General features: G+C 42.1%; 1 long non-coding RNA gene across 6 annotated transcripts in view; it reads right to left on the bottom strand.

Annotated features, from left to right (window-relative positions):
- Nucleotides 1-2,289: 2,289 nt before the first annotated feature.
- Nucleotides 2,290-26,399, bottom strand: part of LOC104911065 — a 279,979-nt gene continuing 255,869 nt past the window's right edge. For all 6 annotated transcript variants that reach the window (XR_004159868.1, XR_004159865.1, XR_004159866.1 and 3 more), the window contains one exon: nt 2,290-6,025. This is a non-coding gene — a long non-coding RNA (uncharacterized LOC104911065). The remainder of the gene's footprint in view (nt 6,026-26,399) is intronic.

Below are 26,399 nucleotides of genomic sequence, written 5' to 3'. Positions count from 1 at the left end.
GCCGAACGGGGGTGGCGGAGTGACACGAGGGCCGGAGGGACGCACCGCAGTGGGCTCACGTCTGTCGGGCTCCCGTCTGTCGGGCTCCGTGCGGGGCACCGTGGGGAGCGGGGCATAGCGCTCTGGGAAGCTTTGGTGTGCATCATTTGGCTCAGAACCGAGGCGAAAACACCGCGTTTTTGTTCTAACCTCAAGCGTAGATGACAAAACGATAAATTTGCAAAACTCAGGCTTTTTTTTTTTTTCTAAGAGCACGTGAATTCGATGCAGGTATTCCCATCGACATCAAAGGGAGCAGGATTGAACCTGTCATGTATAGCACTAATGACTACAATCGAATAAACTGGATTTTCTGCTGCTTTTTGCCTTGCATGTATGCGTGCACGCTTATACGTGGGTGCCAAACGAGCGTGGAGCGGATCTGAGGTGCTGCTGTTTGAAATGTGCAGCAGCCACGCTAAATGGGTGAGGAATCCAAATAACGGCGCAGTGACAAGGCTGGGAACCTGGCCTCCGAATGTCATAAACCAGCAAAGGAAGTGAAAAACTAAAAACCCTGAAAGATGAGATTACAGTCCTGGTGGAGACTTGAGAAATGCGTGTGCTCAATTTGATCTGCTCGTGGTAGCTGCTGTGTTTTTATCTGTTCACAGTGCAGCTCAGTGTGATTAAAAGTGGGCACAGAATAGCATAACTCTGTGCAGACGCGTCATTTCAGAGTCCCATCTTTGCGTACCCTTTATAGCCTGGGAGAGTGCGCTGTGTGAGCAGATAGATGGCAGTTAAATCCCCTGCGGTTGGTTCTTACCTGTGCTAGGGCAGCAGGGAATGTGAGGTATGATAATAGCCTCCTATTTAACTCAATTGAATTTCTTTTGTTGGCTAATTTTCATTTGTATTTACATCGCTTACTAAATTGCTCAGACTTACAACCTTGAACTGTGGGAGCTTCTTCTTGGGGGAAAAAGAAAAGGCAAAGATGTGTTAACATCTTTGTTAGCGGGTATTACATTTCAGATGGATTAAAGCAAAAAACCTGAATAAAACATGAATGTCTGTTTTGATTAACTAAATCAGAGATGCTTTGTTTCCAAAGAATAAGGGCCTCTATGGTACAAGCATTGTCTTGGCCTACGAAGAACTGCTACGCAGTCTGTTGTTCCCATGCTGTAGGGTCCCCAGTCTCTCAGGAAAGGGTAAGGCTCTGCCAGCACGTCTTGCCTGCATCCAGCTGATGATAATAGGCACGCTGCTAAAAACTGAGAGGGTATAACCCCGGGATCCTCTAGTGAAAGTCACATTGGGCTATGAAAACACATGGATGGATGCAGGGAGTTCAGGTTCCTCTGACAGATTGTCTCTGGGAAGTGGTAGGACATTCAAAAGCAAGACTTCGGACGCTCAAAGGGAAACAAACACACAAAAAAAAGATACTTAGTTCCAACCTGAAATACCGAGTTAGCCACGCACAAGCTTCTGTTGTGTGCCTTGTGCCATAACACGAGTGCTAATTGCAGCAGGCTTGAAACACACAGGCAATTTCTCAGAATACTGCACTGGGAAGGGGAGGATCTGGAAAAGGGGAATGGCTACATTTTTGTTTGGAAGCCCTCGCCTTATGTCTCCTGTCCAAAATCCGTGTTTAGTTAGAGCATGTTTAGTCCAGCACCCAAGCATTTCATCAAATCAGTTCAGACTGGGGCTGGAACCGTTTACTGAAGCTGAACCCCAGCAAAACAGCAGCATAACAACAGGAAAACTGTCTCAAGAAATACCAAGAATATTTTTTCCTTCTTCTGGAGCAACCCAGTGATGTAATACAATGGTTTTCAGTGATGGAAATGGGGCTGGATATCAAATGATTTAGAAGCTCATTCAATAAAAGATTCAAACGTATGCTTAAGTTAAAACATACAAGTACACCAGAACTACTCATGTGCTCAAAAATAAAATACATGTTGCTGACCTGGAGCCTAAGGGTACGGTTTGAAGTTAAGGCTAAACTCATTTAGAGAGTTGGTGTTGCTGGAAATGATTGGTTCTCTCCTGGTTTTCTTCCCTGAGTTGGCTCGTGCTGCATGAGACAAATGCTATTGGTACAACAACAAATTGGAAGCAACACTGGTTGCTTCCCCAGCAACATGAAGAAGTATTTATCTTCTTATAAAATCAGAAGGAGAAGTCTCAGTTAATACTGAGAGTAAGTGGAGTCAGCTTCTGTACTAACATGAAGTCCATGTTGGATTTCATGAGCTGCAGCCTGCTAGAGAATGAATAAAGAAGAACAAGTATTTTCAGTAGGTTTAATATGCTGTATCCATCAGATTGTAGTCACTCATCAACAGTCCAGCTTTTGACATACGGCCTCGTTTATCCTTGCTCCTGCACGCACCCAGCTCTGCTCTGCTGGCATTGTGAGCTCCTGTAGGGTTTTTTTTTTCTGGAGGGAGGGGTGGAGGTTGGAATTAGCCTGATTTGAACAACTAGGCCAAGGAACATTGAGCAGTAAAATAAAGTCCTGATGACATATTTGAACTCTTGTAGACCATGGGTTATCTGATCTGCAAGGTCACTGCTATTCTCTGGGAAAGTTTGAAAGAATCTGCTCTCGTTTCAAGCTTAAAGGGCCCTTCTTGACAGTGTGAGGATGCAGATTCACTTTGTCTGAAGTATATGCATAGATAAATGTTTCAGAGTATTTACTACCTGTATGTTTTTCTTCCTTTGGATTTAGAAGTTCATCAAAGGCAGACAGGGTAGAGTTCATTTTAATAAAGAAAGAAAAATTGGCTCCAATAAGACTAGCAAAACCAAATGAAATGCAGAGAGGAAAGCTGTAACGTAAAAGTGAGAAACCTAAAAAGAACTTTAAAATTCCTCTTAATAATTTAAACTGCCAGCAGCACAGAAATCAGGAATTATATTTCAGACACGACTTATGGCAGGCATGTCTTAAAGAAGAAAGACAAAGACAAATAGCCTGAATAGACTGTCCCCGGGAATAAGAAGTGCAGGATTAGGCCCTGGGAAGCCAAGCATCTTTTCCACTGTTCTGTCTGTAAAAGAGTGGAATGATGGCCCTTGGTCTTAGTGACTCTAACAGATGGAGTTGGGGAAGCAGTAGGAAAATAACATCATTAAAACTTTTGTCTTTCTGTATTTATGAAAAGTCAGGTTTATGCCTTGCTCAAAATGTTTGAGGCTATTACATTACAAAGATTTGGTATTAATATGATTAGGTTAACAGTATTTTTTCTGTAATATGCATCATAAAGTCCTGTCAGAATGAAATTTAATGCTAAAAACATCAAATAATAACTTTCACAGACCATTAATGCTTAAGGCTCCAGCGTAGGAGTTTATTACAAAGGGACCCTGAAATGCTGCTAGCTCTTACATCAGAATATACTTTAAGTTAGAGGTATTTTCCCCCCAGGCTTTGTTTGCTCCAATGTGATGTAAGCTCTTGCTCTGACTGTTACGTTGGTAAACAGACCGGCTTAGCTTTGTGGCTGGATTCTTGCAGTAAAGCCAGGATCCTGGAGGAGGGATTGGAGAGGTTGTTCCCATCCTCCCACAGGGATCTGAATGCACAAACTCTCGGCCACTTTACCCTTACTGGCTGTGGCAGGCGATTGCCCCATCTTTTCCAAACCCCCCATTGCCTGCAGTGGTGGTGCTGTGCAGCAGGATGAGTGGCGGTGTCCCTCGCTGGTGTCCCTCGTGCCACCACGTGTACTGCTGGGAGAGGAGATGATAATTCGTGCCCTCTCCTGAGGGACTGCAAGTTTAATGTCCTTAAGGAACACGCAGTTGATGCATACAATGCTGTGCGCTACTGATGCCATTCAGATTTCTTATCTCCCTGTAGGAATATGGCTTTGAACCCATTTATTTGACTCCAGGTAGGTGTTAGAGTATCTTGCGATTTTCTCCTCGTGATGATCTCATCTTGATATAAGTCCACGGGTGCCCATGGAGATATATGAGAGCAGGAACGGCAAAAGAAGTTAGACTGATAGCAAAATGGGCGCTGGGGCCTTTGGTAGGAATGCCTATTGTTCTCCTTCAATAAAAAGTGTATGATTAATCACCAGATTGATTACATTACTCTTTAATTAAGATCATAAGTGCTGAAGAACTGGGACTTCGGTGTAGTTTTCCTTTGTTATCTCTTCACTATAGTCCTGCAAGTGTGACTTTTATAAACATTTCATCTGCCTAGGTCCATAATTTGTAGCCTGTATTGGACATAAAAGGCATTGATTTCCCCTTACTACAATTGTTCGCACCCCTCTAACAGGACCTAAGGTCACATTCTTCCTTGCTAGTGCTTCCACAGCTGGATCCATTTTAATGAAAAGCAAAAATGTGGGTGAAAATGTGTTGATTTCATTTATATTAAAAAGTAACTTTCCTTTACCCTGGACTTGTTCCATAGGTTTCCCTGGAGATCTCATGCCCTTGTGGGAACTTTCACAGAAAGCTGCTGATGCAGCCTGGGCAGCTGTCACCAGTGGTTTACGGACACTTTCCTCCTGAGGCATTTGTTCTTCACATATCCAAATCCTACAGTGGATCCAGTCCTCAGTAACTGGGATGCTGCTGTAGTGAGTGCATCAGTGCTGAAATCCACCTGAAATCTAAGCTGAAGCACTTTCATAAGCCATTCTCTGCCTGGCAAGAGCCAGCCTCCAGCCAGAACAGGCCGATACCTTTGATGCTATCAGTCTGGAGATAAGGAGTAGAGTGGCCAGGCCAGCTGTTGGCTCTAACTGCATGCCTGGTAGCCAGCCCTTAAGGCTCCTCACAATGCTCTCAGGAAAAGCTGCTTTTTAACATTTAGTTCAAGTGCAGACAGGCACTGGAGTTGGGTAAGGATGAGGCCACAGGTCTGTTACACCACTTTGGGGTCAAGTTTAGTATGTGGTCTGTGCCAGATTTCAGCCACGCAGCCCAGGAACTCGACTGGAAATGCCACTCAGACACAGGCAATGGTGCTTCTGTGCTTCTTCTCACCCAGAAAGCTGGGTCCTGGCCTCAGGTTGGATCTTTCCTGCTCTTCCAGCAAGGGAAGCCGACACACTTAACATGCCCTTTGCATGCACCATCCCAGCTCTTCTTTGGAAGTCCTCTGCCCCCTTGCTCCAGCTGGCTGAGCCTCACGCATGGTGGTTATCTCATCTCATCTCAGCTAAGTGTTTCAGATGCAATTGCTATGTGGGTATGCAGTTTCAGACTGGTTTAAATAATACATAATAATAGTAATGATAGTGATAACAATACCTGATGTTATAGACAAGAAAAATAAAACTATTGTCTCAAAATGTTCCCGACAAGCAATACAACGCTGTTACATACTTGGAAGAGGGGGAATGGAAATTACTTCACACGTTTTCTTCCCATGAGCCTTGTCTAGCCTGCAGGTTACATCGGGGAGACAGAAGCATCTGCCTGAGAAACGTGGCATGAGCTCAGGTCGGGGCAACAGGCTGCCTCCCACACAGCCCTTTCAAAACGATGGCACTATCAGATGGAAAGAGGTTACAGCATAGCGTGGTGTATCAGTCTGTTGAGTATCTTTGCAATGGTTTCCCACAGCACTTTGCAGCTTGTTTAACGTATCACGATTAACCAGTAGGCTCTGCAAGAATGTCTTACAATCAGTGGAAATACAAGAAGCAACCTCAAGGACCACAGCAGACGACAAACATAACAATGGACAGTAAGCCTGTATTTATTGCCTCTCCTGAAAGATGTCCACAACTGCCTGGGTTCTGAAGTACTGAAAGTTTATTCCAAATATTTTTGTTTGAGTCCCTTCAGCAGCAGAAATGTGGATTATTGATTGCGTCCAATGAAACGTTGGAAAGCCACAAGTTTTCTCACTGAGCACAAAATGATCAGTTATCTGGCTGATTCTGAGGAAAAAAAAGACTTGATCGTGAGCTGAGTGTAGCGAGATCTTTCGGTTAAGTCTTTCTTCAGATACGACAGCTGGCAAATGTCTTCTCTGGTGCGCCAACTGGCAAGAAAGTCAAAAAAAGAAACCCGGCATTTTTTATTATGCTTTTCACCTCCTTCTCACCGTGCATCTTTGCTCATTTGCTGTTTGGCGGAGTTCGGCAATTGCTAATGGATTCGCCACCCTTGTAAGTGAGAAAGTTTCTCACCCTGTTATCGAGATCAATGGTTTCCTCCAGTTCTAATTGCAAAACACTTTCTTTATCATGAAAATCTGAAATTTCCATAAATAGCTTTCCCAGGGGCTAAGCAAGTGCTAAACAAAAACAAAAACAAAGGGAGAGGAAATACAATGAAAATAAATAACTTGAATGCGAAGCCATATCAAAGTCTGGGTTGTTTCAGGAGCAGAGTTTGGGAGGTGCTGAGCACCTTGAGAGCTGATCTGGGCACTGATAAAGCTCAGCCTGGAAGTGCCAAAGCATCCTACAAGCCCTCTCAAAGCAGCCTGTCAGCTTTTCTTCTCTGGTCAGACTGTGACAAAGTCCAAAGCTGATTCAACGCGATATTAAACCACAGGTTTTAGTTGTAGAGATGAAGGAAGGACAAAGCGGCAGATGACAGCAAAAGTATATATGAGGTGAAATTTCTCGGTACTTAAATGGTGGTAAACTAAGTGATGCCTTTCCACAACTTAACTACCCCAGATCCAAAATAGTTTACTGCGCAGGTCTCTGTCATGCTATAGAAACCTGACATGCGGTATGTCAGCAGTGAAGTAATATTGACAGACAAATACGGCTATTGTATTCATAAACGCTCGCTTTACAAAGCTAAGCACGTTGTAGCAAAATATCCTTAATGCTAGCATGATAGACTGCAATGTAATCATTGTCCTGGGTGAATTCAGAACACAAACAAAAATAGATTAGCTAACAACTAAATTGTATTTATCTTGCTTGACAGGGCTGGTTCAGTGATGAGTCATTCTCAGATCTAATACCACCGCCATCTCCAGTGTTGTTGGTAATTGTTACTGCTGAGAGAAAAGGCTCTGACAGTCTGAAGAAGCAAAGGAGCACTAGTTTGCCTGGCGTGGGAGCGCTGGCATTAGCCCGCCTGAGCCCCAGCAGACGTAACACACCAATTAGCTGCGTACTTCCTTGAGCCGTACAGCTGGGGCCATGGCAGATCTCATGGGGCTTTTAGGAGGATAGAGTTGTTCTTCCAGGCAGGATTGTGGCTGAGAGTCTCCCAGATAAGCTGCCCTATCTGCGTGCTGCTGCTGCTGCACATCCTTCCCCAATGCAGGCAGGGGCGAGAAGAGCCACGGCCTGGTTGGGCCCACGAGCTGCCATGTGAACTCTGAGAAGCCCTGGGACACAGCCAAGGTGATATGCTTACATGGTGAGGAGGAAACACTCGGTGAGCTCTTTGGGGATTAACAGCATTCTGCACTTCTGATGGAGAGTAATTATCTTTTTGAAAACAATTGTCAGATTAATTTTAAATAACAAAACTCTGCAAAGAGGTAGTCAGGTTCCAGGTGGAAATGTTCAAGGGAAAACAAATATTCACAGCAAGAATGGGCATGAAAAATATTGGGCTTGATGCTGATCAAGTTCACATCTGCTTGAAGGCCCAGCCCAAAGAGTGGTGGGGCAGCTCAGCCAAACTCAGTGTGATGGCACGGCCGCCAGCCGGGTATGGGTGAGACCAAACCCCAGATCTCTATCGTTTTGTGGTTTTCCTTTTTGCGTATCGACGGGGAGGAAACGTGAAAACCATCAACTGTTTTGCAAAACAAAACACCCTACCTAGGGTTGGCAGAGGCTGCCTGCCCAGGACTGCTTCAGGACATGGCCACAGAGCCACAGAGCCCTGCAGGCTGCGATTCAGGCTGGAGCAGGCACCGCATCGCCTTGGGTTCGTTGTTGCCAGAGCAAATTGGCCTCGTGGCTCTTGCACAGAGCCAGCCGGCTGCGTGCGACACCAGGGCTCAGCCAGGCATGAAAATATAAAATGAGAGAATAAGTTAAACCACCACATTCTTTGGGGAGATGTTAATGGGTGACAGTTATCCCATACCACCTCGGCCTCTGTTCTTTCATCAGGATCAATTACTTAGTTTTTCTTTGTGTGCACGATGATGCTTTCATGAAAAACAAGCCTATGGAAATACTGAATACCAGTAGGTCAGAAGAAGTGAAGGATGCAAAACTGCAGTTTTCCCATGGCCTGAAAATGACTCCCTCCCTGGCTTAGGGCAGCCACAGGTATGCTGTTAATTTTAAGTCCTCTTGCCAGAAGGCTATAAAATGTCTTTTCATCTTACGTTACATAAGTATCCAACAAATAAGAAGACTGTTATTACAAAGGCAACCACACTGAAAAAAGGTTTCATTTACTCTAAAAACCTGCATTAAAGACTTCTGATGTCTCTATGTAACGTTTAGGTTGCTGAGCACTTGAAGAGGAAAATTCGCTGAATTCTTTTTAAAAAAGAAAAAGTAACTTAACTGGGATGCTACTAGGAACCACGTGGTTGATCTTCAGTTAAACTTTATGATAAGATGCTCTCAAAAGATGAATTTCCTCAGACTTCCAGCATACCAGACAGCTTTCTGGAAAGCTATTTAGCACCAAATGACAATCAAGCATTCTAGAGATCATTCTGAACCAGAGTATGCACCCATGTGTCACACAAGTGAAAACTGTGAAGTGCTAAGTACATCTTAAGAAATGAAAACACAACCTAGCCCGAGGATGCTCAGGAATTGAGAGAAAGTGCTCAGAAGACATAGGAAGGGTCCTTATATGTTTTGTGGTCAAATAAGTAATTTTGCTTGGCTTCATTTTGCTTAGTTGCTGAATCATTGCTTTGTATTTTCATATGATTTTCTCCAGGAAAATAAAATGTGACTCTGTGAAAGTAAGATGAAGACATCATGATAGTGAGGCACAGGAGGATGCCTCTGCGAAGGGGATTCAGCAGGCATTCAACACGCCTCTTAGCAATCAAGGAGTTCTTCCTGAAGTTGTTTAGTTGTGTTAAGTCCTTCAACATCTCCACAGGCTGAGAGGAATTGCATGTATTTAAGATACACTACAAGTCAGTTAACTTCCAGGCAGTAAGGAATCCTCACCTGCTCATTTCACAGGGAAAAAAAATCCCACAACAATAGAAAAGACCATGTGCGTGTTGACATCCTGCTTGTGAACCAATATTGTCACAAGCAAGAGGCTGGGAAAGAGCAGACAAATTAATGAACGCGAACTGACTTACACTAAGCTAAAATTAGGTACAATATCCTGTCTGAAGTTATTACAATTAACTAAATAAATATACCTTCTCAGCTAATTATTTTTGTAATACCCTTGTGCCTAGAGGCCACATTTGAGACTGAGAGCCATCTGCACTAAGCGCTGCATGCACATCCAGTGAAGACACAGCCCAGCCTTGAACAGCTTGCTGTTCATATAGAGGAAAAGGACTAGAGAATGAAATCATTCTTTATTATCTGTGTTACAGAAACTGACCTAGAGAAACTGAATCATTTTGCCCAACACTGTATAAGAATTATTTGGCAGGACTCAGAAGCAAAGAGAGAAGACGGGTACCCAACTTATTCCCTAGCACAATGTCTTTTACCAGTTGACTTCTCATACATGAGACAGTTTTGGACTCTTGTTCCTCCACATTGCATTCATTCTTTTTCAAATGCAGCACAGCATGTCATAGCTAGAGCTTTCGATTTCCCCTGGCTCCATGCATCTCACCTGTGTGAAACACAGCTATACTGTAATGATGAATGATGTCTCACTCGCAAAAATTCAAAGCCTCAAGCTTACATGTTCATGAACATCCAGTTTCTGTTGGCTGCTTTCAATTGTTTGAGTTCACATGTCCTTCCTCAAACCTAGAAATACATTAGACCTCCTTTTTGTACTAATGGAAATCAGCTATACAGAGAAAACCTTTAAAGTATAATGGCAAGGGGAGTAAATGTGTTAAATATATCCAGAAATAGCCTGTTCTTTCAGGCTAAAGTAGCTGTCCAGTATAGCCTTGTCTCTTGGAAATAAGCCTCAAAAACTTACTTTTCTAGCAAACGCTTTGTCTTCAATAACTAAGCTACTGTTGTCACCATCAGCATTCCCTGAATAGTTTACACCACATACTTGCACATATAGGAAATAAAATCATCAAAGCAGAAATTGTGCTGCTTGCTGGCTCCTTCTGCCTGCTGAAGAAAAAAAGTTTAGACATTTGCAGAAATACAGTGTGGCCGGCGTGTGGTGACTTGACTCTGTTTTTAGAGACCTCCTACAGTGACATCATCCAGCATTACAGTTCTAAAGCTTTGGCCTTTCCCTCCTCCAACACGAAGCAGCGCAGCGATGTGACTAGCGGACAGTTCTCAATGTTTCTTTTCTCTTCATCTGCTGAAAGCAAATCTCATAACAAGACTGAAAATCATGAGGTTTTAAAGTGCTATTCCTACAACTTTACCAAAGAACCTCAAATTTGTGTACCAGGCTTTGACAGATACACTCTGCAGTCAATCAGCCATACTTCTAGATTTGAGAAGGTTTGAAATTTTGGCCCAAAATAAATGGTGTGTTCTTCTTGTAATCTTGACTGTGGAGTTAGTGTAATGAATCAGCAATGAAAATTTATTTTTCCAGCAGTTTAGCTATTAAATATGACTTTCTGTGAGTCCTTGAGGCTGCCGAGAGCTCCAACAAGTCAACCTCTGTGCCATCTTCCCAGCCATAAAATTGTTTTCTGCTTCTTTGCCAGGCTGAATGTTCTAGGAAAAAGCCTAATATTTTTCCCAAATAGCCACATGCCTGAAAGAAAATCTTTCCTTAAATAGCATGGGTGTATAATTTTAATTCATTCTTATTTTATAGTTCTGGAATATTTGTTTACCTGAAATCCTGCAGTTTTCAGAACCATACCGTAAGGCAATGAAAAAGACTAGTGGCATTGGTGGCCTGGACATCTTCCTTTCTGAAGTTTCCTGGCTGAGAGATGGAAAAAGAAAAAAGAAAAAAGAAAAAAGAGTCCTCTGTGTTTGATGAATGCAAAAACCAGGTTTGTAAGCATGGAAAGAGCCTTTAGAAACACAAGTGAGGTTTTGATCCCTGGCCTCAGTGTCATCTATCTTGGAAAGCTTTCTGTTTTTATTATTTTAAACAGGTCAGCAACAGTAAGATGGGAAACCATAGATCTGAAAACAGATGTCTCTGCAGTGCTTCATCAAAACATTGTATGATTTCAGAAGGAAATTTAATATTGGATGCCTTGCACATTACCTAGCCTGTTGGGGGATGTGAACCCCCTGCCTCTGAAACAGCAGCACCCCCATATCAGCAGCCATGCTGCTTTGCCCCTGGCCAGCTCATCTCACAGAGGCTGGTCAGGGCTGGATGGGGCTCCAAGCACTCTAATCTAGCTGCAGGTATCTCTGTTCATTGCAGGGGAGATGGGCTAGTTGACTTTAAAGGTCCCTTCCAACTCAAACGATTCTATGGCTCACCACACACCTCCAGCATTCAGCTCTTGCAGATTGGGACTGGGGGTCTTCACTTCACTGCTCCCCACAGGGCACAGCTTTTGGTCCCCAACACCACAGCTAGTCTCTTCGCATCTGGGATATGGCCCAGTAGCTGTTTTTGTGTCTCCTGCACCTGTGGATGGTGGAAGCATGCTCTGGGCCCTCCGCAGCACTGCATGCCGACGCTCTGTCTCTACAGAAGTAATTCAGAAGGAACAACAAAGACTTCTTCGGAGAACTTCCTTGCAGAGAAGGTTGTGATTGTCTTGCCAGCTCTCAAAATTAAAGCTATGTTTCAGTCAAAAATGCCTATTCAGACTGACATCAAAGGGAAAAACGTGAGCAGGTCAAGGAGTTTAATTTCCACAGCACCCGTGATTCACATGCAGGGCTCGGTAATGACTTACTGCCCACTGGCAAAAGAAAGCTGTGAATGAAGAGAGAAGCGAGGCAGGCAAACAGCACGGGGCCACCTTCAGCCAGTAGTGTTGTGCTGTGGCCCAGCTCTTCGTCTGCCCAGCCTTTGTGGGGTAGCAGAGATGCCCCTGCCCAAGGATGTCACTGCAGGTGCCACCCAGTGTGCCGGTGCCCGCACTCCCTGTCAGCCTCCAGAGAGCAGGCTCCATTCAGACACCTCAAGCCAGGAACATTTGGGCCCTTCTGGAAAGCTGGGTCTCAGGCTCTGCATCTCAAACCCTGCTCTCATTCCAGCATTTAAATAGGTATCCCCAGTTAAGGTGAAGGAGCTGTGTCTCGAGGTATGAAGGCGGGAGGTACGTAAGCCTTTTAACAGTGTCTGTATGTTCTTCTACTACTCCTTATTTGCTTTTCTCATGGGACGATCCAACAAGGCATTACAGGCTGTTGATAAATAGATTTTCAGCCCATTTCATTTAACCATTACTGCATTTCCATATCAAAGAATTTACGTTTGGCATGCCCAAGCCTATTTTATTTGAAATCTTTTCTCAAAAGAGAAGTTTGGAATGTTTTTTCATTATGTGTTTCATCTGCAGCATACTGCCTTGGTGTTATTTTTGAGATGAGATCTTTTACTCTACCTCGAGTCATTCTACAACTCGTTAGCTTTTATTTATTCTGGCCTCCCGATCTAACAGAATTTCTGTGTTGAAACTTGTTGCTATTTTTTTCCAGGGATACACCGTACGATGTTAAGCCTGTGCTGTGTATCAAAGTGCAAATATAAACTAGTTGATAGTCTCTGGTCACACCCTGGTAGGTGTGGCAGTTGGGAATTTTTTGCTTTCTGGCTGGAGATCAGAATGTGCTTAGCATGGTTCCCCATCCAGCATCTTGGTCGGGAGGGGACTGGCTGCCTTTCGCATGCATGTTGTTTGAAGGGTTGGGAGCCACATAGTTGTACTGCTTCCAAAAGCAGATTTTTACTTGTTTGGCTATATTTAGAGCTGCAATCGGGAGATCTGAGGGTATGATAATCCACTGCCTCACTGTCTTTCTTTTTCCTCTCATTCTCTCTCTCTGTCACTTTGCGGGAGAGAGGATGGACCAGCGCAGCTCCAGTGTCAGTCTCCGGCATGGTGCAGAGCTGCACTACTCCAAGAGAAACTCCAAGGAGGAAGTGTGACTCAGAGAGCTGCAATTCCTTCCATGGTTCCTCCTTGTTCCAGCCGGGGAAGTAACTTACTTCAGTATTTGTGCTGCTAGAGTATGGCTTGCTTCCGCCCCGCTGCTTGCTAGCCCCAGCTTGCAGAGCACAGAGACAGAACGCTCTGAGCCAGAACTTGCAAAAGGGGGGTTGCCTCCTTCTGCTCCTTGGTTGTCCGTGTGAGACAGGGACCACTCCTGCCTTAGGTGAGGTTTCACTGCAAGCAGTCACCTAAAAGCCACCTGCCTAAACTGGCCTTCCAGTCATTCTGCAGAGATGCACACCGCTGGCTGTCCTGTCAGGCATCTTTTACATTGATATCACAAACAGCACACTAACTGTGAGACAACTTTATGCTTTTTTTTTTTTTTTCTACCTAGATCGCCCACTTTCCTGCTTCATTTTCATAATCTTTCAAACAATTAGAGAAAACCCTTATCAGGCTAACGCACAGCTCACCAGACACTTCTGAATTGCCTCTCAGATAATCAATTTCCCACTTATTTTCCATCATAATTATTCATCATTATACTCAGAGACTGGCAAAGAATTTGCAGGCAATAATTCTTTTGCCAAAACAGAAACACTGATAAGAGTATTCATAGGGAAACTTTCACAATCACTATTTCTTCATTTGGAGTACAACTGTAAGGCCCAAGAACACCAACTGGTATATGACTTAGTTGCAAATGATACAAAGGACTCTTCACCTGCTTCACATATTGCTTACCAGCAACACACTTTAGAAAACTATATGGAGTTCACAGTTTTGGTTGTTTTTTTTTTCCCCCCCATATATGCCTTTTCATGTAGAAATACTGCACCACAGTACAAGGACATCTTTCACTGGGGTCACTTTAAAGAGGTTCTGATGTGACAGTCAAGCGTTGTGTTAACTGAGACAGTAGAAGATACTGAATACTTAAGCGATGCACAGGTCTGAAAACTAAAAAGACTCAGAAAAAACAAGAGAGGACAAAAGTCATCCATATGCACATCAACTAGATGCTCCAGGTAGGAATAAAATCACCATGCTTGTTGCTGTACCATCAAAGGTTACCAGGGAGAGGTTTTCAGGAAGTATTTTGCAGTTAAAAAAGAAGAATAAGAATCAACTTGAGAAAATAGGCCCGTTCCTCACGTGGTGTTCAGCAGCAGAGAAATGCACACACTCATATACACAATCATACTTCCTGCCTGAGTGATAGCAGTCTCAAAAATAGCCTCTGAAAGAAGACTCAGGCTATTGGACCAGCTTCTGCTTTCTGTGAAGTGGAGTGAACATCGGTCTGAATCCCATTTTACGTGCAATTTTGTGTACCAACATGTATAAAGGTCATCCTTGTGTTGCTTTGAACGGCATCAGTGCTAATTCAGCTGTCCACCTGGCAAACATCTAGAGAGACACACACAGAAAGACACACTACTCATTTGAGTCTTCACTCCTAGACTGGAAATAACTGATGTAAATGAAGCATGCAGTGCAAATGCGCAAAAGTTACTTTCATTTTGCTTCAAAGCATTCAGGAATTCTAAATAAGCTTAGTTAAAATGATCAGTTGAACTTCTTTGACAGTGTTGTAAGAAATCCTCGCGTAGCTAATTCTTAAATGTCATCAGACAGCAGACCAATTGTGCTCGAGCGCACATTGTTACCCCAGGTAGCAGATAACTTCCTGTGTTGAAACGATGGCTTGAGAGAGATATACTTGCAGACAAGGAAATATCATCTTCCAGTCCTGCTGTGTCTTAAAGTGATCTATGAGAACTCTTTCTAGGTTGGTGCCTGTGTTTAGCCAAGGTATTAGATGCATTCAGGATGTACTGAACTCATACACCTTCTAAATACTTGATACTTTGAATTCAAGCATCTAGCTAATTCAGTCAGATGTGTAGTGCTAACAATAACCAAGTATACTGAACTGCCAAGAACATTACTTATCTAGCTATGGAATAAATATGCTTAATAGTGCTTAATTATACACGTATATGCAATGGGTACCTTTACTGCTTTCTCTAGTTAAAACCCTGCTCCCAATACTTAGTAATACAGAACAACACTTTTAAAGTGGAGGAATACTTTAGAATAATAAGAAAAAAAAAGCATTTGTATTTCATGCTTTGGCATTCTCAACACATAATCCAAAAGTAGGGGAGCAGAACCTTCAGTGGATCAAATCACGCACAGAAGTATACTGAAAATCATTCCATAAAGTCAACTCACGGGACAATGGGATTGTCCCCAGTAAGTACTGCTTCAGTAACACTGGCTGGATGATTCACTGTGAACAATTCAGTGAAAATATCCATATTTTGAATAGCCTTCCTTTTCTTTTCTCCATGTTCCTCTTTCTCTTCCTCATCTTCTTTTTAACCTTTTCTACCTTCCACCTTCTGATGCTGCACATGCAAAACTAAGGAGCTAAATGAAAGCATACACAAGAAACAGATGACAGAGCAGTGTGGCAGAATGAAACAAGCCATTACTGGGAATACAGAAGATGGTAAAATATCAATAATCAGTATTGACATCTGACATTATTCTCAGAGAAAGGGTTTATTCCCTGCATTGTTTCAGATCCTGAGAATGTCTCTTGCCTTCCACATTGTCAAATACAGCCCAAATAAAGCACAGCTTTAAAAAAAAAAAATTCTTTTCTAAATAGGATTTAATACTGCACCCATCACCGCAGTAACTGAGAGCAAGATATTCTATTGCGGACGTGGTGCAAAGTTCATGGAATATCAAGTGTTGGTAATCTGTGCTCTGAGCCTGTGAATGTACGTGCAAATGGATCAGATCCACAGCTGGCATCTGTCTGGCTCCAGATCTGGTCCAGTAAGTTTCTAAAGAGTAGTTCAAGACAAACCATTGAAAACTTCCAAAGAAAGTCCCAGAGCACATGACAGAAATGGCCAAGTGGGACAGCACAGTAGAAGAAAGAAATCCTGTGGGTTCATTTCTTTAAAGCATAGAAGTCATTAATCATTTCTATTCCTTTCCATTTGAAACAGCTGCCTGCCCACATTTGCTAAGTAACTGCTTTCCTAGCCACACAGAAACAAGGCTGCGGGCCCCAGAACACTCATGCTTCCAGATATTAATAAATATTTCCCTCTTCCACTGTGTCAATGAGAGCACGTTAGCATCCTCAGCATCTGGTTTTAGTCGTGAAATAATATGTTAATGTCTCCACACTTGGTGAATTCTTTCCAAAAATCCTTCTTATTGCTTATCTTTCAGCTGAGGCTTCAGAAGCTCAAAAGCATGGCTTGAAAACCTCAGTGGCCTTCTACCTGCGATACAGGACAGCACTCTTTGTCAAGTTAGAAAATAATCTCTCTGATCACGCTCATTTGTTTGCCTTCTCATAGAGCTGAATTACACTCCCCACATAAGCCCTTGGCTTCAAAAAATCCGCTGTCATCCCTACAGGCTACTGCAATTAGTGAAATGCCAGCCAGCAGGTGGAGACGCATGAAAGCAATCTCAATTCATAGACAGGCTGCTTTGACATTTCATTCCCATAGCCCTGGCCAAGCACTAGAGCGGGCCAGAGCCAGAGAATATAGCTATTGGTTTCATGGAAAAGTTCAGAATTAAAATCTTGGCTGGCTGACAAACATGTGACAGAGCAGCTTCTCCAGCATGACTGCTGCACACAAAGCCGCAGTGGCGAGCCATCCCGGCAGCACCTTTCATGCACAACACAGGGAGGGGAGCCCGCTGCTGCCTTTCTCCTGACCTCGCCTCGTTCACTCTGCTCAGCAGTGCCGAGCTGTCAGCATCAGCTGTGCAGAGCCACGCGAGGGGCCACGCATACCATGCCTTGTGTGTGCTCGCATTTGGCCTCGTGCCGGGCGAGGGTGGGCTCTGGTGGCTCAGCACCCAGCTGCGTTCCCACCTATTTGCTGTGAAAGTTCAGCCTGAGATGGGATGAAACAGCTTCGCTTCCTCTGTTGCGCTCCTAACTCCTCCCACCCAGCACTTCCTCTTTCAGAGTGGAAACATCATTGTAATAGCTATTTCTGAAACATCCCTGCCAAAGTCAGGAAGCACAGAGGAATACTTCAGTGAGAGGAAGGGGAAAGGTATCTCGCGAGTTATTTCAGGAGCAGGCAATTTGTTTACATTAGTTTGGGAGGAAAGCCGAGGCTAATCCTTCAGACCAATCATTGTGTTTCCAGCTCGAGTCTCTCCATGCTTTAGGAACTAAACTCTCAATGCTTTTAGGGATATGGTTTAGTGGGCAGTATTGGTGGCACGCGGGTGGTTGGACGAGAGGATCTTAGAGGTCTTCTCCAACCTCAATGATTCTATGAATTATAAGAAGCTGCAGAAGTGGATCTGCAGAACACCACACGTGGATCAGTCGTTTTCAGTCACGTATGCCTGTGATGGGAGCTGTGCCTAAATGCCATGCTGAAATAAAGCACATGTATGGAGATGCAGAAAGAAGGAAGGAGGCGGCGTAAAATTAATAAAGCTTCGAATCTCAGCAAAAATCTACAAACATTTTGAATCATTTCAGTGTTTGAACACAGTGTACAAACAAACAGCATTCATCATGGAGATACTGAAAACAATGACTCGTTCTGCAGATTCAGACCCCTCAAGACTATAATAATAATTTGTGATGAGTTAGAGTGCCCTCAAATGAGAAAGACGCTTCAAACCTTGCAAAAAAGTCAACTTCCATGCTTCTAAGGGAATGCATTTTGCAGCTTTTCCACCTTTTTGGATTCTTCTCCTCCCCCTTCTACCTCTCTTTCACTCTTCTCCTTGGAGAGCAGAGTTTAAATGCCACTGAGGAGATAGCCCGCATGCAAAGTCCCTCAAACATAAACACACTTAAGGAACAGATTCATCACAGCATGCTTCCAAATGTAGAAACCACATTCCTTCTGCACCCTTATCCAGTGGTCATTAGCTTAGATCTTGAATGGACATTACTTAAAGCAAAGATTATAAAAACACACATACTGCTCAACAGTGATTCATCAGCTTCCAAGCTCTGCAATCGAGTTCAGAGTGACTCAGCCTGGGGACTTCTGGAATGCGCTACAGGAATTTGCTGCATTGAGTCTGCAAAGCTGCCTTCAGATGGTTTCTTTGGCAATTCAGAACATTTCATTGGACTCAGGCATCCTGCATTAGTTGTCCTTATCAAAGTTTGTGATAACTTACAAGCGACACATCACAATAACAAGAGGGTTTTTTTTGTTGTTTTTTTTTTTTTTAAGACCCGGGCCCTGATTTTCTGCTCATGTTTGCAGCACTGTAACATCAGTGACTCCTGTGCTGCCAGCCCTGCAGAGGGCTTGGCACTCACATCAACATGCTCAGGAGCTAAAGATGACAATGGTCACACACACACACACACACACACACACACACACACACCCTGGCGATAAGGCAAGTTATCACAACTATTCCTTGATCTACTTTTTAGTTTATAAATGACTGAGCTTAAAGTCCCTGCTCCAAACTGAAGACATTGTTTATTAATCTATTGCATAGGATTGCCTTGAAACAGCATTTATCTGAGGTGACTCACAGATCGTTCTGATAATGGAAGCTTTCTCTAGTTTTCTGCATGTGTGAATGTATGTAACTATGTATTTGTGTGTGTGTATATATATATATATATATACACACATACACACACACACACACACACAAAATTATTTGCTTTCACAAAATACCCTGTAGATTCCTTACACCCTTTGAGGACTATTTTTTATTTTTAAGAATCACTGTATCATCTATTAGTATATTCTCAGTAAGCCGCTTACTTCTACATGATGCTACAGTTTTGTTGTTTTTTTTGTTTGTTTGTTTTAGCATAAGGACAATGCTTGATATTCAAAAGGGATAATTATATTAATAATAATAAATCTATGGATAAGCACATTCTGCTGACATGATAGTGTTGACGATTTGCTCAGAACTTACACAGTTCACATCTCTTAGCCAGACCTTGCTATTGGACATAATCAATACTGTATTGCGTATCTCTCAAAAGGTTGGTCTCTGTGGCACCTACTTGGACTGGAATTAGATCCTCATAGGGTTACAACAAGACAATGAAAGTAAAGTAAGGACATAATCCCAGGAAAAAAAAAATTGGGATAACACACCAAAAGACTTACAGCATTGTATTTACACCTATTAGACACATTAAAGAAGCAGAAGTATCTCTTTGAAAGGTATTTTGAAAGCACCCAACTTGGCTACAAGTTAAACAGCGAGCCATGAATATTTGACATCTACTCCCATTAAGTACCACTGAGGTGTTTATTCACTGCAAAGTAAAGTTTGCTATAAATTTCATTCAATCTGAAGTGCAATTGAATGTATTTGCAGATCCTTCTATTCTATCTTTAAGAATTTCACAGGATGCATCTTATACCTGTATATTAATGACAACATTTGGTTTATGTTATAAACTTCTCTTCCCACAACTACGTGGTGGTGTCGTATAGAATGCACGTTCCCATAATCATTTCATATGTTTTCAGTCTTAAAAATACAGTTTATATAATGAAAATACAATATAATTATACACATGAGAGTTCTGGTTTGGAAGAGGTTCAGCAGAATTCTTAGATAAAACAAGTCCCCAACCACAAAGAGCTACATACAGTGATTTGACAGTCAAACATATATAATCACTTATGCTAAATTAAAGGCAGTGTCACCATGTTAGAAGCAGCACATTGAAATCCCTTATGTCAGTTTTGGCCAACAAGTGACAAATACTGCAGATCCGACTAAATGCATCCTTGAATAAACTTGGAGGAACTTTTGAAATAAGTGCTTAGCATGAACAGTTATAGACAGAAATGAGAGTGCAGAGGATACATTTATACAAAGTGTTTTTTTTTTTTTCTGATGATACTAATTGAGCTCTTTTATACCGCATGAACTCAGATCCTTTTTCTTGTTCCACACCAATTTCTAGCACCTGGAAATGGACAGTATGAGGGTACTAAGAGCAGGGGTTCATCCAAAATTATCACATTAGAAAGATTAGTGAAGATAAACACCTTAATGTTTAGGTAGGATTTTCCATTTGCTGCCACTTCTATCTCTCTGCCCAAAACACACAAATCCATTTTCTCTCTACCAAAAATGCCTGCTTAGAGTTCATGGGCAAGATCCTCCACGGATACCAAGTTTTGTAGTTCCACTGAGAGTAGCAGGATGATGCTGATTTACACCAGATATGGATCTGGTTTGCAGCATGTTTCAGTCTGAATTCACGAAGCATGGAGTAATGTGAAACAAGGAAGTGACTTTTGTGAAAAGCATTTTGGAAAGGAAACCAAAAATGATGGATGTACCACTGGGGCAGAGGGAGTGGAGCCTGCCTCAAAGAGGACCTTGTAGAGCTGCCAACCTTCCCACAAAATGTGCTGCTGCTCTCAGAAAGAAGGGGGAGGTTTCCCCAGGACAAATGCAGCCACACCAAGCCACCCCAATAACTACTTTGTAGATATTTTTATGTACTATTGCATCAGAACCAGACTGAACTTCCAAAACATTTGAATTCAACCCATCACTGATTAATGGAAGGAGGAGGAGAATGGAATGGAGGGTGGGAAGAATAGTCATTGTGAACTGCCATAACACTGGGCAGTAAGCCATGCTATTCAACAAATGAGACAATACATTAAAAAATAAAACTCTGTTTTCAGGGACCTTCTATATATATCAAGAGCTTGATTCACAGACCACTGAAGTTAGTGGGAATCTTCCCTTTAACCAGCTACTTATTGATCAAGCTGTTACAAAACAAGAGTTAATACAGCTCTGCATTTACACATTATCTCAATATTAGAAAATAACAAGGTTGAATGCAACATCAGTGTTTAGCAACTAACTGTAACTACTCAGAACACACCGCCATTTTGCCCACCTGTATGTACTGCATTTTACTGTGGAAGATATTGCATGAACCAACATATGGAGATTAAGATTTAACAAAGGACAGAAGACGTGAACACTTACAAGAAATAACAGTTAACAATTTATGTTCCATCTGGCATTTAAAGCTCTACAAACAGTATTATTTGAAGAAAAAACTGATTTTCAAATACTGCATACCTTTTTATAGCTTCTTTCTGTTTCTTGCCCTCTGGAAGCAATTAGTTCAATCGTACTATAGTTCTTAGATCTTCAGCTATGTAACTGACCATATTACCATCTCAGTTAAATATGCAGCAGGGCCACTAGCCCTTTGTGAGGAAAAGGATTGTTCTTTTCAATGGGAATTTAGGGTGAGGATAGTAAATTATCCTCTTCCTGATCCAGATGTGCTAACAGAGGAGCTGACCTTCCTCTTTTTATCATTACTTTGCTGGAGGTCTCGCCCCACCAATCCACTGACAGAGAAGGAAGGCAGTATCAGGATTTCCAAATTACATGAGACTTATCTATGCTAAGTTACATTCTTGATCTAATTCTCAGTCAGGAAAATTGATTTATCCTGAGGTTTATAATCACTTTTACTAAAGTCAGCTCATCAAGAAAGGCTGAATTATAAGGATACCTAGGAACAGCATGGGGTTTTCAAAGGTAAGAAGAGTAACAGCTCATCTAAGATATGTTTTGAGACTCAAATAATAAACAATATGAGCTTTCTAAAGATCCCAGAAATGTGACAAACAAGACCTTTAAACGAGGTAAGCTCAATTTCTTTAAAGGCTGCCATGTAATGGATGCTCAGATTGAAATAATCTAGTTAGTTTTGACAGAAACACAGTAGAAAGCCCTTGCATACAAATACCCTGCTGATAGGTAGGTTGAAGCAGTAACTTTAGTAATGGATAGAAAACATCCTAGATGAAGAAAGCTTCTATCGATAGCCTTAATGTTAGCCGTTGAAGTCAATGAAAACCATTTATCTCTCTTATTCATTAAATATATTTTCCTACAGAGTGTTTTTTTGATGTAACATTTTTAGCCACATGAGGCACAACTGCAGTTAAAGACTCTGGATTAGATTTCCATCATAAAGTCATTTAAAACACATAGAGAGAAATTAACTTATATAATAGAATACCAGGTTGTAACACAATGGACAGCATAGCAACAACCACACAGTAGCAAAGTCCCAGATTGCAGCATGTAAGGATATGCTCAAATGCAGCAGTTACAGACACAAGAGGAGGGAGGGAGGGAGCAAACAAACAAACAAACTTTAAGCTTACTCTTAGAAGGCCCCAGGTACACAGGTATCTCTAGCTAGATAGTCTTGCCTCCACTGCCAACCCTTAAATGAGGTCTGGGAAGGGGCACTGCATGCACCTGAAGCCCCCTGGGTTAGCCCTGAATTCCCACCAGGTGCTCAATCACTGCTTCAGGCCATGACTTGCCATTTCTGCTACACAGGTGAAATTGGTGGCTTTTCCACATACTCCGAATCTGTGATAGTTAGTCCTCAGAAAGTCAGCAAAACTCTCTTTATCAGGATGGAACATTATATAAAATGCAACCGTTTTCCAAAACAGTGTAACCTCATGAGATTGCACTTCCACTACATGAAGGTCTTCCAACTGAAATATATCCCAGAGCATTCTCCTGCCTTTGGGAAGTCTAAGACTGCAGCTATACTAATTCTACCAGCTCTTATTTTCTCCTCGTATACTTGTTAATAGAAAAAAAGGATATTTAGTGCTACTAAAAACCCGAACTAAATACTCTTCTGGAGCAGAAGTTTTTCTCTGGAGCAATTCCACCAAAGCACAATTCAGGTGTTTCTACAGTTCAGGAAGTGCTTGAATCACTTTTCCCCTTCCTCTTATATATAAATTCAAGCATATTTAATATCCTGGACACCTCTACTTAATAGTGTTGACAGAAAGTGGCTGACATTAAGAGATCAGCTCACAATGCAAAGTCAAATGGCAGGAGCGCATTAAGGTGGCATAAAAGTTACTGCATATAGATACCAGTAAACAAAAAAAAACAAAAAACAAAAACCAAATTGTTCTGGACATACTCAATGTAAACATCCAAAGTATTATGTCTGTTTTCCAATGAAGAAACATCAAGTTCAGAAATTTCAGTATAGAAAATAGGAATGCTTCACATCTCATCCAGTTCTAAACACATCTCTCCTTGAAACGTTTCAGACATATGGTCTGGTATGGTATCACCTTATAGTCTTCATATCTGACGAGAATTTTTCTTTTAAGATGAGGTTTCTAGGTTTGTTGTTGTTGTTGTTGTATTTTAAAGGCTTACTTCCCCCCTTTCTTGCTGGGAAATAAAGGTATAACCTGCAAGTTTGACCTTGTTTGAAGCCTGCTGCTGCTCCTCATCCAAAAGCCAGTACACAGGCACTCGTAACATCCAGCTGGCACTTTTTATTTGATTCAGGAAAATACCTGAGCAAATACTGAAGTTTATATTTAAACTTGCTAATACTGGGTGCATTCCAAAGCCAGGAAAGGCACAGATGATGCCTAGAAAAAGTAGACGTCTGGATGTCTGTCCCACGCAGGATGAATTTTTCAAGGCATTAGTATGTATGTGGCTGAACACGTAACACCTAGTGACAAAGTTATTGCCTTCAAACCCAGCATAGTTCCACTGTGATGCTTCAGCAAGACCTCTGCAACTTTTCGTGATCCTAGGAAGAATATGGAACCTTTGAGTGTGTGGAGACACAAGGTACTACTTCTGAATAACTACATGTGTGTCCTCTACACGCTCAGCCCAACTGAACTTCCAGGCATCGAGAAGTCTTCTCCATCTGCTCTGTCAATTTCTTTTGACTTATCTTTTTTTCAAAAGCACCAATTATGCGCAAATAAAATGAGTCTGATTCTTCAGGTCCATTAATTATTACATTCCATTTACTTTTTCTGTTTACTTTTTCCCTTCTTTATGGAAGCTATTGAAGGTCTAACGATTCAGAATGCTCTGGGAACACTATGTGGCTTTCCTTCTTGTTTGCCCATTGTAACGGAGCTCATTTTTCAGTGGAGGTTTCCCATTATTTCCAGGAAAAATGTGGTCAAACCCATGTACTCCCAAACCTTTTGATCTCCTGAATCCTCTTCATATCCCAGATAAAAAAGTCAGTGATTAAGACAGAGTTCCTAAAAGGACACATAGTCAGGCTTCCCTTTGACCAAAATGGTTTCCCAGTGAATCAAACCTTTCTCAGCTCAGGGGGGGCTCGACAATAGACCCTGAAAAGATGGATAGAGCAATTGTCCTGCTTAGTGATCCACGAAAGGAAAGGGGTCCTTAGTGAAGGGAGACCTACACTAAGTCTGACCTGACACTGCAGGAGTAAGACAATGAAAGGTCAAGGAGACTAACGAGAGGAAAAATGCAGACAATGGGTGCCACAGCTAGCACACAGCTCCTGCCACGCAGACTATGGGGCAGCAACGCTAACTGCCTCAGACATGTGAAGGGGAAGTGAAGCGGAAAGAACTTGAAGTTTCCTTCTTAAGAATTGTGGCCCAGCATCTTCAGGATTTACCCAGGCCTCACAGAGAGGTCAAAGCGACGCGGCTAGACCTGAGATGAATGAAAAATAAAGATTATCTAATTGGGGAGGACTAAAAAAAAAAAAAAAAAACCAAAAGCCATAGATGTATTTTAGACCAAATGGAAAAGGCAACAACTCGATGGTTGGAATCTGCTGAAACATCCCAGTGCATTTTGTGGGAGGAAGGAGAGAAAGTATTTGCCTAATTCTGTTTAAAAATATTTAAAAATCAGCTCGAGATCTATGCGTGTGGACTTGGAACGAGCATATTTTTCTTCTGCATTAGTTTACACTATCTCAACTCTCTGCATTTCCTTCGGGCACTTCGGGCAATTGTTTCTTTCTATGTGTGAATGAATTCTCGTCCTTGTGATCAGTGTGGAGACAAAAGGAGGAATCTCTGTGGCTTCTGCATGTATCCCTGCCGTCAATGGCATCTCCATTATCACTTCTTTGTGGCTGGGCTCGCCCTCGTTAAACGGAACAGCCCCTTCCTGCTTGGGTCAGACAAGTGCTCGGAATTCCACCTCTGCATCTATGCACGGACAGGCCACTCTTTAGAGATGTTAACAACTACCCGCTGCTCCAAACGAACGTTTTAAAAGCCTCTTTAGAAGATACGGGAAGAGAATCTCCCTCGGCTGGATTTGTCACAAGAACGGCTGAACGTTTTTGCCACGTTCCATCGCATTCTTCATCTTCTCAGTGAGCCGATCTTTTGATAGCAGACATAATAAGCACTGAGATTTATGAGAGTTTCATTTCTGTGGTAGGAACTGAGAAGTGGGATAAACACATCAACTACTTCAATGCGAAACACTACAGAGTTTTAAAATTCAATAGGTTCAACTAAGACAACTGGCATTGCTTTGGAACCTGCACTAAAGTAACACTTCTCCAAAACACAGAAATGAGATACGGCTGTAGAGAGAAGGGATTGAGAGGTTAGCGTTGGTTAGGGAACTGCATGTAGAAATTAACCAGCACACCTGGATTTTATTCCCAAATCAATTGCTGGCCTCCTGTGTGATCCCAAGCAAAGCCCTAGAGCTCCCTCTGCCTCGGCTTCCCTGTCTAGAAATTAAATCCAGCTTCTCTTGGGGAATTTTTTGGATCTTAAGTTAAAAGTACAGCAAATTATTATTTTTGTCTATTTATTTGATTAGGTGTATATCAAAGGGAGAGAAAATGTAAAAAGCATACGTTGGTTGGGAACAGTATAAATTTCAGCTGGCATTAAAGAGCTAAGGAAAATTACAATTGAAGAGTAAAATATTTTTCTTTATTTTGAGACGATGACTCAAACAAAAGCAAATCCTCTGAAAAGCCATCCTCATTGCAAATCATTAGATGATTTCTTTGGAGGATAAAGAAGGTAGATGATATTCCTCTGACAATTATTGAGTCTTCTACAAATAAAACGATTTCTTTACATTCCAGTGATGATCCCCGACATTGTTGAAGCAATGTTTCTCATCTGACCTCTTAAGTTTCCACCTTTATAACTATAGAGCCTGTAGACGAGGGTAGCACTTACAGAAGAATGAAAGATGGATCTCTCCTCTTAAACTTAGAATTTAAAGAACTTCATTCCTGGTTATCTCCCTTACTTACGGAAGAAATTATACCCAATATCAAAGTGTAAAGTAACAAATACTTTTAAAACCCGTAGGTTTACAAAAACTCAAGCAGAGAAGAAAGTGGGTATTTCTGCACTACTGAAGCCAGGGA

The sequence above is a fragment of the Meleagris gallopavo genome, chromosome 5 (assembly GCF_000146605.3).
Source record: "Meleagris gallopavo isolate NT-WF06-2002-E0010 breed Aviagen turkey brand Nicholas breeding stock chromosome 5, Turkey_5.1, whole genome shotgun sequence".
NCBI lineage: Eukaryota > Metazoa > Chordata > Aves > Galliformes > Phasianidae > Meleagris > Meleagris gallopavo.
This window is presented reverse-complemented; position numbering and strand designations above follow the sequence as displayed.